Source organism: Mus caroli, unplaced genomic scaffold (assembly GCF_978045245.1).
Source record: "Mus caroli unplaced genomic scaffold, Mus_caroli_1 scaffold_7, whole genome shotgun sequence".
NCBI lineage: Eukaryota > Metazoa > Chordata > Mammalia > Rodentia > Muridae > Mus > Mus caroli.
This window is the reverse complement of record NW_028227262.1, coordinates 78,822,901-78,838,100: the sequence shown is the minus strand read 5'-3', so window position 1 is coordinate 78,838,100 and position 15,200 is coordinate 78,822,901. Positions and strand designations below refer to the sequence as shown.

At 41.1% G+C, this 15,200-nt stretch overlaps 1 pseudogene; it reads left to right on the top strand.

Annotated features, from left to right (window-relative positions):
- The first annotated feature begins 11,831 nt into the window (after positions 1-11,831).
- On the top strand, positions 11,832-13,550 carry LOC110288814 (ornithine decarboxylase pseudogene; annotated as a pseudogene).
- Positions 13,551-15,200: the final 1,650 nt, after the last annotated feature.

Genomic DNA, 15,200 nt, shown 5'->3' with positions numbered 1-15,200 from the left:
GTTAAACAGTAGAGGTGAGATTAGAACTGAATTTTCATCTGATACCTTAAATGGAGGACGCGGCATCAACTGAAATAAAATACTATTTTAAGAAAGTCAATGAACTTCATTGCTGCAGGAGTCCACAATAAAAGTCGGAATATGATGGAAATATCCAATACCATGACCCAGGAATTCTAACACAGCATTGGAAACCAAAGACATGGAAATGTACATGTTGGTCAATCTCTAGAAGAGGATTAACCACACTCTTGGCTTCCTTCCTGCTAAGACAGATGAAGAAGAAGCCAACATATGAGTACTAACTTTCTTTTTTTCTGCCATTTATAGCACAGGGGTTTATCTGTAAATCTCTGGTATCTCTGCCACAAGGCAAGCCATCAGAATGATAAATATGGCCCAGGTAGATCTGGTCTGTACTTTTAGGAGCACAAGTGATGGCAAAGCTGCCTACGCAATGCCAGAGAGTAGAGATGAGGAATGGCTCACTTCCTGGAATAGACCTCCTTGAAGGACCACTGTGGTCAATGATGCCACTGATGGCCATATGTGGATCAGTGGTCATGATGCAGCCAGGAACAAAGTTGATGTCCAAGGACATTGTTGTCACCTAACATCACCCAGATGTCTATGTGTCCCACACCCTAAGGCCATGTTGATATATGTTGCTTTCCTGTCACTAGGGGACATAATAATCTGAGCGGACTCATGGCCACCTGAGGTCATGGTGATGTCTGGATCTGAGGTGCTGCTGAGGGATATGCCTGAGTCTAATGTCCTGGGGCAGTCAGAGTCTGTGTTGGTGTCTATGATCCCTGCTACCACCAAAAGCTGGGAAGATGTTCCTAGCATGTACTGATGCCTGAAACCATGTTGATGTCCATTGGCCATGTTTCTACTGTGAGGCATACCAATTTGAGTGGCCTAGGATACCCACTGGGGCTGTGGTGATGTCTGTGTTGTGCTGCCACAGGGAGCAGTATCTGGATCTTTGGTCCTAGTGCAGCCAGGATCTGTGTTGATGACCATGACACATGTTATCACCAAAGGCTGTGTAGATATCCATGGTCTGTGCTACAGCCTGAATCCAGGTCAATGTGTGTGGGCTATGTTGCTGCTGGGGGCCTACCAATCTGAGTGACTTTCCTGCCACCTAGGGCCACACTGATGTGTGTGATCAGGGCTTTTCTGAGGAATATGCAATCACTAAATGGTCCATCCTTTCGTCACAGCTCCAAATTTTGTCTCTGTAAGTCCTTCCATGGGTGTTTTGTTCCCATTTCTAAGAAGGGGCAAAGTATCCACACTTTGGTCTTCGTTTTTCTTGAATTTCATGTGTTTAGCAAATTGTTTCTTATATCTTGGGTATCGTAAGTTTCTGGGCTAATATCCACTTACAGTGAGTACATATTGTGTGAGTTCCTTTGTGATTGGGTTACCTCACTCAGGATGATGCCCTCCAGGTCCATCCATTTGCCTAGGAATTTCATAAATTTATTTTTTTTAATAGCTGAGTAGTACTCCATCCATGCCGGAACTAAAGCAGTACTACAGAGCAATTGTGATAAAAACTGCATGGTATTGGTATAGTGACAGACAAGTAGACAAATGGAACAGAATTGAAGACCCAGAGATGAACCCACACACCTATGGTCACTTGATCTTTGACAAGGGAGCTAAAACCATCCAGTGGAAAAAAGACAGCATTTTCAACAAATGGTGCTGGCACAACTGACAGTTAGCATGTAGAAGAATATGAATTGATTCATTCTTATCTCCTTGTACAAAGCTCAAATCTAAGTGGATTAAGGAACTCCACATAAAACCAGAGACACTGAAACTTATAGAGGAGAAAGTAGATAAAGCCTTGAAGATATGGGTACAGGGGAAAAATTCCTGAATAGAACAGCAATGGCTTGTGCTGTAAGATCGAGAATCGATAAATTGCAAAGCTTCTGCAAGGCAAAAGACACCATCAATAAGACAAAAAGGCCACCAACAGATTGGGAAAGGATCTTTACCTATCCCAAATTGGATAGGGGACAAATATCCAATATATATAAAGAACTCAAGAAGGTGGACTCCAGAAAATCAAATAACCCCATTAAAAAAAGGGGCTTATAGCTGAACAAAGAATTCTCACCTGAGGAATACCGAATGGTAGAGAAGCACCTGAAAAAATGTTCAACATCCTTAATCATCAGGGAAATGCAAATCAAAACAACCCTGAGATTCCACCTCACACCAGTCCGAATGGCTAAGATCAAAAATTCAGGTGACAGCAGATCCTGGCAAGGATGTGTTGCAAGAGGAACACTCCTCCATTGTTGGTGGGATTGCAAGCTTGTACAACCACTCTGGAAATCAGTCTGGCGGTTCCTCAGAAAATTGGACATAGTACTACCGGAAGATCCCGCAATACCTCTACTGGGCATATATCCAGAAGATGTCCCAACAGCTAAGAAGGACACATGCTCCACTATGTTCATAGCAGCCCTATTTATAATAGCCAGAAGCTGGAAAGAACCCAGATGCCCCTCAACAGAGGAATGGATACAGAAAATGTGGTACATTTACACATCACCTCATCAACATTTGTTTTTTATTAAATCACATCAGCAACCTCAGGGCAAAGGTGGGTACAAGAAATTAATCATTTCCTTGAATATTGCCAGCTTTGACCAGAGAGTTACATCAGCCAGTGCTAGTTGGGCTGCCTTTGTTCTCAAAAAACTCAAAAAATCCCTAGCTCGATTATTAATAGTGTGTTTTTCTGACCTTTATTTTGCTCCCTAAGATCATATACATCAGAGGTTAAAAAAAAAAGTTAGCCTAACTTTATTAACAAACTACTTCTCTAAATTCTTTCCAGGGGTGATGGTCTTATTGCTAACAATCTATATCTCTAAGTTCTTCTTTCCTAGGGAGGTGAGTGAATCATTAATCTGTTCCAGCAGCGATGCTTGAAAACAATTAAGCAGTTTTATTGTAAGCTGGAAGTTCCCTTAGAGTTTTCATACAACTCATTGATTAGGAAAGATGTGAATACTGGATGGACAAGTCACAAAGCTCCATAGGAGCATGAAGTGCTTAGAACATGTAGTCCTTGATGTAGTCCTCAGAGCTCTGCATTTCTGAGGCAGACCCACCAAGGTTGTGCTGGCCAGTGGGTTTTAAAGCTGTTTGTCATTCCTCTTGCATGGGCCTTGACAAAATGTGGCTCTCTTTGTCCCCAAAGTTGACCTCAAAGATGCTACTTCACATCAAGTCCCAGTTATGTCATGAGTCTTTCAGATTTTGCTTTCTGAGTCCAGAGTTTATGGGATCCTGTGTATAGGTTAGCTCCATTCAGATAATTGCTCTGGGGAGGGATCATTTTATTATTTAAAACATTTTTAAAATTTAAATATATTCTGATCATACACTTCTCCTCTTCCCCCAAGTGCTTCCAGATCCTCTCCCCATGCCTTCTTTAAGTTCTTTAAAAAAAAAAAGCCAAAAATGAAAAACAAAAAAACACAATATAACAGGAAAGCAAAATAAAACCACACCAAAAACAGAAAGAAAAATCTGTAGCCAAATGTGCACACACACACACACACACACACACACACACACACACACAGAGAGAGAGAGAGAGAGAGAGAGAGAGAGAGAGAGAGAGAGAGAGAGAGAGAGAGAGAGAGGAATTCATTATGTTTCCCAAATGTTCTTGGCTATCCTGGAGTGGTTGATATACCCAGTGTCACTCTATTGGAGAAAGCTCATTATTCCATCTCCCAGAAGGTTTAAGTAATAGTCCAGTTGCAAGCCTTTACCCTAGTGGCTATGTGTTTAGTTATTCACTTTTTTAATGTAACAAAATAAAACATAGTAAAATACCACACCAGGGTCATAACTGAGATTCAAGAGTTGACTCTGAGTTAAGGTCCTCTTGAGTATTATAAGCCTGAAATCTACAAACATCTGAGCCTAGTGTTATTCCACCATCAGGATTTCCAAATAGAACATTTCCTTAAAAACACACCTTTGTTTTGCATTTATCCTGATTCCATTGATTGGAGTATTCAACTGTATCAGGGGACTTGCCTTGTCAAGCATTCATGTCTGAACCTGCTAACCAGGATGCTAGTTACCCATCTACATGTCTCTTTTCTGCCAAATACAACATAAGTTCCTAGAGTGATCTTGGGAACTTAAACTTTTTGACCCCTACTCAAAATGAAAGTATTACTTTAAATAGATGGGAGGCAACTCTTAAAGGCAAATGCCATAAAAGCTTATACACAGATGAAAGAAGTGCTGCTAGGTGGTTGGATCAAATCCAAGCTTATTGTGAGTAGCTAAACAAAGCAGTTCTACTGACTTCTATCATGACTGGTTTCCAAGGACAGAGAACATAACAGAATTTGTAATCAACTTGAGCATGAGAAAGATTCCAAGTAGCAGGAGATACAACCAGTGAGAAAGTTTTCTTATAGTAGTAAGAGTAAAAAATGACAGGCTAGGCAGGTAACAGTTACCTAGAATTTAACATTTTACCTAGGCCTTAACATATCATCTGGCCTTAATATTTTAACAAGACCTTAACAAGTTCTAGTAGTATTATGTGAAAACTAAATAATATTAATGTAGATAGAACTTACTCTCCTGTTCTATTACTGTCTGGGAGGCTTACTTCATACCATGGCTAACCAGGCCAAGTCCTGGAAGATTCTAGCCTCAGGATCAATGTAATATTGGCCTAAAATATTTTAAGATTCTGACAGTTGCTGCTGAAGAAACTCACACTTTCTTATTCCTTTTTAATTCAAGCTCACTCTTTCAACTCAGCTTTTCTGGTTCAAACTCCTATACCAGATGACTTAATTAAACTGCATTGTCTCTCAGCCTCTAAATTGTTTTGATTGGACTCAACGAACTCTAGCAATCTTTCCTAATCTTCTGGCTCCTTCTCAGTCTCTTTATCATTCTTTCTTTACCTGTATCTAGCTTGTTCTATCTTCATTCTGCTTCTGTAAAACTATTACAGTAGGAGCCATCTTGTTTCCCGGGTCCCTCAGAGACCAGTCTGCACAGGTGAGAGTGCAGACAACAGAAGCAACACAGCTTCTGGAACAGGCAGAAGAGACAAAGCTTCTGGGACAGCCTCCCTTTCAGGCTCCAGACATTCAGGAACCTTCCCAGTCAGAGAATATGTGTCTGCCTGGGAGGGCTCTGACCACCAGAGCAGGTGAGAATCATCCTGTGTCCCACAGCCCTTGGAGACCAGTCTGTGTAGGTGAACATGAAGACTGCAGAGACAACACATCTTCTGAGACAGGCCCTGCTTTGGGTCTTCATCTTCAGCCGGGAGGCAAGTCCAATCATCAGATATCTGTGCACCTTCCCTGCAAGAGGAGAGCTTGCCTGCAGAGAATACTCTGACCACTGAGACTCAGGAGAGAGCTGGACTCCCAAGACTGCTGACAGAGGCTAACAGAATCATAGGTGAAACAAGCTTCAACCAGAGACAATTATAACAACTGACTCCAACATTTACCAGACGGCAAAAGGCAAATGTAAGAATCTTACCAACAGAAACCAAGACCACTCACCATGATCAGAACCCAGCAATCCTACCTCAGCCAGTCATGGATAGCCCAATGCACCTGAAAATAGAGATTCAGACTTAAAATCATATCTCATGATGCTGGTAGAGGACATCAAGAAGGGCCCTAATAACTCAATTAAAGAAACACAGGAGAATACTGCTAAAGATGTAGAAGCCCTTAAAGTGGAAACACAATAATCCCTTAAAGAGCTACAGGTAAACACAACCAAACAGGTGATAGAATTGAACAAAACCAATCAAGATCTAAAAAAGGAAGTAGAAATAATAAATAAAACCCAAAGTGAGACAATTATGGACATAGAAACCCTAGAAAAGAAATCAGGAACCATAGATGTGAGCATCAGCAACAGAATACAAGAGATGGAAGAGAGAATCTCAGGTACAGAAGATTCCATAGAGAAAATGGGCACAACAATCAAAGAAAATGCAAAATGCAAAAAGATACTAACTCAAATCATCCAGGAAATCAGGACACAATGAGATGACCAAACCTAAAGATAATAGGAGTAGATGAGAATGAAGATTTTCAATGTAAAGTGCCAGCAAAGGGCCACCAGGCAAAGAAAATTCCCGAACTTTTTCTGCAGACAGAATGATAGCTAGAAAGGACAAATGGACACAGGATAGCCAAATGCCAAGATGTGCCAAGATAGGGTAAGCACTTCTTTTAAAACTCCTGCTTCACAAAAAGGTTGCCAAATATTCTGGGCCACACAGCTAAAGAAAAATATATTAACATTACGAGAATATTGTTAAATGTCAAGGTTACCAGCTGTATCAATCATTTCTGTAATTTTGGAAGCTGTGTCCCTGTGCTTCCTACATACTCAGGTAATATTTATTCCTGCTCAGGTCTATGGTCTGGTTGAAGACTGGATAGTTACAGTCTTACTACAAACTTAAGTTATTTAGGATTTAGGAAAAAGTATTAGTTCTAAGAAGATATTTTTAGAAAGACAATACAAGTTAAGAAAGAAATTGATTTAAATACAAAACTCTGAATTCACCAGGATAGGCTATAGAATAGACTACTTTCTTTTAAGTTACCAAATATGAACAGACTAGACTTTTTGAATGTAAGTAACTAGTACTAATAATTTTCATAATTGTTACTACTGTATGTTGTTTATTATTATATGAGAAAGAGCCTTTGATTTAGAGAAAAAAATGGAATTGTTGGGGTTTAGTCTGTTGCTATATATCATAGTGAGAAATTTTATACTCAAAGGCCTATGAGTAAATTCTAAAGTTTACAAGCTTTTTTGTGCAAACTTTGTGCCTTAATTTTAAACTATTGCCAAAAAAAATGGCCACAGCCAATTGCTGAAGGGATTAAAGGTAGACAGGTTCTGAGTTACCTGGTTAGGTGTGGAGAAACAGGAGAGGATTGAGGAGGTGAGAGAAGAGGGTACCATGAGAGGAGATATACCGGAAGAACATGGACCAAAGTAACAGCAAGTAATTGGGGCACATTAATGGGAAGGTAGTATAGCATGCAGTTGGAAAAGTATATTAGAGGTTACCCCCCAGTAATTGTCAACACTAAAGACATAAGCATAGAGTGAGTATCATTTATTTGTAAGCTAGTCAGGGACAACCTTAAATTGGTTGTATTACATAGCTGGGTGTTCTTGTTGGAATCCTAACGGGGAGGTGAGGAGTGTCTCTTATTCTTTTGCCTGCTCTTGGACCCTTTTACTCCTCCTGGGTTGCCTCATCCAGCTTGATAAGAGGGTTGGGGCTTAGCCTTATTGTAAGTTGTGATGCCTTGTTCAGGTGATATCCCCAGGATTCTTGTTTTTGTTGTTGTTGTTTTTGCTGTTTTGTTTGTTTGCTTGTTTTAGGAAATCAGAGAGGGAAGGGAAATTGGGGACTGAAAGGAGTGGCAGGAGGAGTAACTGTAGTTGGCATCTAATATAAGAGAGAAGAATTGTTTTTTAAATGGAAGTAAGGAAAGAAGGAGAGGGGGAGGAAGGGTGGGAGGGAAGGAAGGAAGGAAAGAAGGAAGGAAGAGAGAGAGAAAGATAGAAAGAAAGAAAGAAAGAAAGAAAGAAAGAAAGAAAGAAAGAAAGAAAGAAAGAAAGAAATAGAGAGAGAGGAGGGAGGGAGGGAGAGAGGGAGGGAGGGAGGGAGGGAGGAAGGAAGGAAGGAAGGAAGGAAGGAAGGAAGGAAGGAAGGAAGGAAGAAAGAAAGAAAGAAAGAAAGAAAGAAAGAAAGAAAGAAAGAAAGAAAGAAAGAAAGAAAGAAAGAAAGAAAAGGAGGGTGGGAAGGAAAGAAGGAAGGAAGGAAGGAAGGGCGAGAGGGGCAGGGGGAGAGGGAGAGAGAGAGAGAGAGAGAGAGAGAGAGAGAGAGAGAGAGAATATGGCTTGTCCTTGGCCCCTCCTCCCTCTCTGATTTCCTGCTATGATGAGGTGAACATCACTCTCCTGCCAGTCACTTCCTACTTGATATTCAACCTCACCTTTAACACACAGCAGTGAATCCAGACTAACATGGACTGAAACTGTGAGCTAAAATAAATGATCCTCTCTTTGTCAAAGTGAAGAGACAACATAACTAGCACAAACCATGCAAGCCAGTGATTTTTCTCAGATACCCCTGATACATCTGTGCTCATGCTATAGACTGGGGCACATAAAGCAAGGGAAGGAGAGCCTATTCACATGCAAATGAAGGAACGATATTTGAAGATCTCAAACAACTTTTTGTAACCCTGTTCTATCTCTATGAGTCAAAATCGTACCCAAGACTGAGTGTAATGGCCCATACCACTGATCACAGTGCTTAGGAAGAGTTAGATGGAATTTTGTGAGATCAAAATCCACTCCCCAGTTTAACAGGCCATGATACCTTCTTTCAAATATAAATAACAAGAACATTATAAGTTTTCAACTAATTTTTAATTAAAACATTTTTTATTGATGTATAAAGTATTACCCTCAACAAATATCAAACACTGTTAATTATTATAAGACAGAAAAACAAGCCAGGTGTTGCATCATATGCCTTTAATCCCAGCACTCAGGAGGCAGAGGCAGGCAGATTTCTGAGTTCAAGGCCAGCCTGGTCTCCAAAGTGAGTTCAAGGACAGCCAGGGCTATACAGAGAAACCCTTGTCTCAGAAAAAAAATGAAAAAGAAAACAAACTTGATTCCCATCATACAAAATCATGTTTACCATTAGTGTAGTGTAGTGTAGTGTAGAATGAGGTATCAGAGTCTCCACATTGGGAAGTATGTGAGAAGACAGCACAGGAAGATGTGGCCTAAGAATAGTAAGCCGAGATCAGATCTGTTGTTAACACGTCAAACATCATGTTTTCTCCAGATCCACTGCCTGTGAAGAGATCAGGGTCTCCAGTGTACCGGTTGAATGCCCAGTAAATCAGTGCTTTAGGAGATTTCCCTGGTTTCTGTTGATACCAGGCTACATTAGTACCCACATTCTGACTGGCCTTGCAGGTGATGCTTACCCTGTCTCCTACTAATTTGGATATGAATTTTGGAGACTGGATCATCACAATGTATCCATCAACACCTGCAAAAAGAAATACATAATGACTATACACTTACATGTACCAAGACATCATGATACAATTGTTAGAATCCAAAATGTCTTATCCAATGACATTGTCTGCCAAATACTGGCTTCCTATAGAAAATAGCTATTTAAATAGCTATTTATTGTATCCTAGATATTTATATATTCATAAAACCCTGTGTGTGTGTACCTGTGCATATGTGTGTGTGTGTATCTGTGTGTGTGTGTGCATGTCAGAGGGTACATGTGTATGTCACATAAAAATAGGTAAATTTGTTATGTTCAATACATAGAATCTGAGCATGAGAATTAAAAAAAAATGAAGATATGAGTGTCTTTTTTTGCCAAAAAGACCTTCCAAGTCAAAGGATCTGTTCATTAATTTTCTAAAACTTTGCAACAGACAGGCATAGCAGCTGCAGGCAGAGGGGAAGTGTGTAGGTCTAGGGATGTGTAATGCAGACAGCTGGATAGAATCTCAGAGGAGGTTTATGTAGGAGGCTGAAGCACTGTGAGAGGATAGCTGTTACCTTGCTGACAGAAATAATCTGCCAGGTCTTCAGACTGCACATTGCTGATGGTGAGAGTGAAATCTGTCCCAGATCCACTGCCTGTGAAGCGATCAGGGACTCCAATGTACCGGTTGGATGTCCAGTAAATCAGTGCTTTAGGAGATTTCCCTGGTTTCTGTTGATACCAGGCTACAGCAGTACCCACATTCTGACTGGCCTTGCAGGGAATGCTGACCCTCTCTCCTACTGATGTGGACATAAATTTATGAGACTGGGTCATCACAATGTCTCCATCAACACCTGCAATCAGAAATAGATAATGAGTATACACTTACATATACAAAGACTTAATGATACAAATGTTAGAATCCAAAAAGTCTTATCTAATCACATTGTCTGCCTAATATTGGCTTCCTATAGGAAAAGCTATTTAAATAAATTACTTTTAAGATGTTATCATACTTTTAAATGTCTCACCAGACAACCAGAGCAACACCAATACAAAAACCTGAGTATGAGAGTCCATCCTGATGCCCATTCTGGTCTGAAGTATTTCTGATTTCACTGCAAAGACCTGGTTTATAAATCTTGGGCAGCTGTGCTGGCCTCTAGGGATCTATGCAAAGTAGTCATCAAATAAGGAAGTAAGTTACACAGCTGTTTGAGAGTATCCATGTTAAATAAACAGTCAAACATACTACCAAAGACAGGAAATGATCACTGGGAAGGAAGTCAAAATAGAAGCTCAAGGACCAATTTAAATCTCTGAAACCACAAGTATGTAGATGCTCTCATGACAGGCTTCCATCAAAATCTGATATGGGGTGAGAGAAAAGGACTGAAACACTGGGGCCAGCCCAAAGTCTGTCAACAGGCAACCTCGGGAGGTAGGAGATTGGGATGACCATCCAGAATGCACCAGAGACCTGGGAGGTGAGAGAATCTCAGGACACAAAGGGATGAAATACCCAACAGTATTGAGAGAGAACTTATAGAGCCCACCTCCAGCAGGAAGACAGGGCATCAAATGAGGCAAGGGTGTTCCAGACTCACAACTCTGACCCATATTTCTCCCTGTCTGAAAGAATTAGGGGGATAGAAATGGAGGGGAGCCTGAAGAAAAGAAGATCCAGTGACAGGTCCAAAGTGGAATCCAGCTCAAGGTGAAGTCCCAAGGCCTGACACTATCACTGATGCTAAGGAGCACTCACAGAAAGGGACCTAGCATGACCACACTCCAGAAGATCCAACATGCAGCTGAGTCAGATGCAGATATTTGTACCCAACCAATGGACAGAAACAATGACCCCTGATGTTGAATCAGGGAAAGACTGAAAGATGCTGAGGAGGTATAACAGTCTCAATTAATCTGGACCCCAGAGATCTCTCAAACACAGGATCACCAAACAGGCAGCATACACCAGCTGATATGAGGCCACCAACACACATACAGCAGAGAACTGCTGGATCTGTGTTCATTCAGAAATGATGCACCTAACCCTCAAGAGACTAGACACCCTGGGGAGATTCGAGGTTAGGTGGCACTGGAGGTGGCGGCATCTATGTAGAGACAGGGGAGTGAAAAGTAGGTATGGGATGTAGAGCAGTAAGAGGATGGAGGGGTTGAATAAGATATAGAGTGTAAACAAAATTAATTAATTAATCAATTAATTAATAAAAATCAACAAATGAGTTTTACAAAAATAATAGTACCACTACCTTTGGTTCAATCATGAGGAAAAAATAAATCCCTTGAACAGCAACAGTAAAAGTAGACAGAAAAGGGAAGTTAAAAAGGAAAAGGAAAAAGAAGTGAAGGAAAGAGGAGGGGAGAGGAAAGAAAGAAAGAGGATGGAGAAGAGATAGGATATTGAGTAGGGCAGTGAGAGAAATGTGGAAGTCATTTCCTTCAGTCACCACCACAGTCCTCCCTCAGCCAGCAGCTTGGCTCCACTTCGGGTCAGAAGACATGATGAAGCAGCAGACAGCTAGGTGCTCTTCAGGATTCAGTGTCTCCATGGGTCCAGCCAGCCGTGTCCCTATGCTGTGAGTGTTTCCATCACTTCAAGGAGTCAGCATTCACAGTTCTTGGATAAGTTGGCCTTGTGAGGAGCTGGCAATAATTTAATTCCATCTGTAGGTTTTCTGTAGGCACATGGAGAATGATGAGCAGCTTTACTAAGGAAGAGTTTGACTGCTGTACCCTCGATTGAAGGCTTAACTGCTAAGTACGTTCTGAACCCCAAATAACAAATGAAGTCTCTTTTTTCTATGATGTGGAGATATTCTAAAGAAGCATCTGAGGTGGCTAAAAGCTCTTCCCTGTGTTACCCCCTTTTATGCAGTCAAGTGTAAGGACAACAGAGCCATAGTGAGCACCCTAGCTGCTATTGAGACAGGATTTGACTGTGCAAGCAAGACTGAAATACAGTTGTTGTGGGGCTTCAGGTGCCTCCAGAGAGGATTACCTATACACATCTTTGTAAACAAGTGTCTCAAATCAAGTATGCTGCCAGTAATGGAATACATATGGTAACTATTGACAGTGAAATTGAATTGATGAAAGTCGTCAGAGCACATTGAAAGACAAAGTTGGTTTTTTGGATTTTCACAGATGATTCCAAAACAGTTTGTCTCCTCAGTGTTAAGTCTGGTGCCACACTCAAAACCAGCAGGCTCCTCCTGAAGTGGGTAAAAGAGCTAAATATTGACGTTGACATTGACATTGACATTGGTGTCAGCTTCGATGTGTACAGTGGAGGTATTGACCCTGAGACCTTCATGCAGGCAGTGTCAGATGCCTGCTGTGTATTTGACATGAAAGCAGAAGTTGGTTTCAGCATGTGTCTTAGTTAGGATTTTACTGCTGTGAACAGGCACCATGACCAAAGCAAGTCTTATATAAAACAACATTAAATTGGGGCTGGCTTACAGGTTCAGAGGTTCAATCCATTATCATCAAGGTGGGAACATGGCAGTATCCAGGCAGGCATGGTGCAGGAGAATCTGAGAGTTCTATGTCTTCATCCAAAGACTTCTAATGGAAGACTGACTTCCAGGCAACTAGGGGGAGGATGTTATACCCACACCCACAGTGACACACCCATTTCAACCAGGTCACACCTATTCCAACAAGGCCACAACTTCAGATGATGCCACTCCCTGGTCCAATGATATACAAACCATCACAGCATGTATCTGCTTCATATTGGTGGTGGCTTTCCTGGATCTGAAGACACAAAGCTTTAATTTGAAAAGATCACCAGTGTGATCAACCGAGCTCTGGACAAGTACTTCCCATCAGATTCTGGAATGAGAATCACAGCTGAGCCGGGCAGATACTATGCTCAGCTTTCATACTTGCAGTCACCATCATCGCCCCCCCAATAAAAGTTAGAAGGAGCAGACCTGCTCTGACGATGAAGATGAGCAAACCTTCATGCATTATGTGAATGATGGAGTGTACAGATCATTTAACTGCATTCTTTATGATCATGCACATGTGAAGGCCCTGCTGTAGAAGAGGCCCAAGCCAGATGAGAAGTATTACTAATCCAGCATCTGGGAGCCAACATGTGATGGCCTTGATCCAATCGTTGAGCACTGTAACCTGCCTGAAATGCATGTGGGTGATTGGATGCTGTTTGAGAACGTGGGTGAATACTCCATTGCAGCTGCTTCTACTTTCAATGGGTTCCAGAGGCCAAACATTTTTGCCAATGTGGCGACTCATGAAGCAGATCCAGAGCCATGGCTTCCTGAGGGAAGTGGAGGAGCAGGATGTTGGCACTCTGGCTCTGTCTTGTGCCCAGGAGAGTGGGATGGACCGTCACCCTGCAGCATATGTTTCTGCTAGTATCAATGTGTGCATACCATTCTTGTAGCTCTGGCCTGCAAGTTAACTTGAATTAAAGCATCTGGGGGAACAATTTAACTTAATTACTGCTAGTTTGGAATGTCTTTGTAAGAGTAGTGTTGGCACCAATGCAGTATGTAAGACTAGGAGATGGCTGTCACACTTACTGTGTTCCTGTAGTAACTTTGAATATTTGTCTTATATAGATTTTTATTCACTTTTCAGATATGATACTAATGTGTGCCCCTCAGCTGCAGAGTAAGCATTTGTAGGTTATACATTTGCAGAACGTGTCAAAAACGTACATTGTGACCCATTGTGAAAATAAAGTATCTTGAAATAACTGGGCATCAGGGAATGTTTGCAAGTATCCCTTAAATAAGGCAACAATTTCTGCACAGGCCTACTGTATCACAGCAGTGGGTCTAGCTCAGCAGAAAGTAGAGGTGGATGGCACAAGGTTGGGCCCTTTCTCTGTGTACAACATCAGTCTGCTTAGCCCATCCCAAGTGTGTGCAGTTGGCTGTGAAATCTGGTGCCAAGAGTCCTGGTAAGGAATGAATCTGCCCATCTTTTCACCTCCCCCTCCTCTCTTCCTTCCAACTACCTCAGACCCTCTATTCCCATTGATTATTTTGTTTCTCCTTTTAAGTAGAACTGAAGTATCCACACTTTTTTCTTCCTTTCTCTTGAGCTTCATGTGTTCTGAGTTGTATCATGGGTTTTCCATGCACTTTGACTAAAATCCATTTATCTGTGAGTATATACGGTATGTGCTCTTTGGTGACTGAGTTACCTCACTCAGGATGATAACATCTAGAGCCATCAATTGCCTGTGAATTTCATGAAGTCATTGTTTTTAATAGTTGAGTAGTATTCCATTGTATAAATGTACCACATTTTCTGTATCCATTCCTCTGTTAAGGGATATCTGGGTTCTTTCCAGATTCAGATTATTATAAGTAAGGCTGCTATAGACATAGTGGAGCACGTATCCTTATTACATGTTGGAGAATCTTCTGGGTATATGCCCAAGAGTAGTATAGGTGGATCCTCTGGTAGTACTATGTCCAATTTTCTGAGGAAGCCCCAGAAATATTTCCAGAGTGACTATACCAACTTGAAATTCCACCAGCAATGGAGGAGTATTTCTCTCTCTTCACATCCTCACCACAATCTGCCATCACCTAAATTTTTGATTGTACCTATTCTAACTGGTGTAAGGAGAAATCTAGATGTAGTTTTGATTTACATTGCCCTGAAGACTAAGGATGTTGACCATTCCTTTAAGTGTTTCTTAGCCATTTGATATTCTTCAGCTAAAAATTCTATAGCTTTGTACCCCATTTTAAAAAGGATTATTTGGTTCTCTGGAGTCTAATTTCTTGGGATCTTTGTATATATCAGGATATTAACCCTGTATCAGATGTAGGACTGGAAAAGATCTTTTCCCAATGTGTGGATTGCTCTTTAGTCCTATTGACAGTGTCCTTTGTCTTAAGGAAGCTTTGCAATTTTATGAGGTCCCATTTGTAATGATGTTATTCTTGATCTTACAACATAAGGTATTAGTGTTCTCTTCAGGAAAATTTCCCCTGTGCCTATGTACTCAAGACTCTCCCCCACTTTCTTTTCTATTGGTTTCAGTTTTATATGGAGGTTTATGAGGTTCACTTTA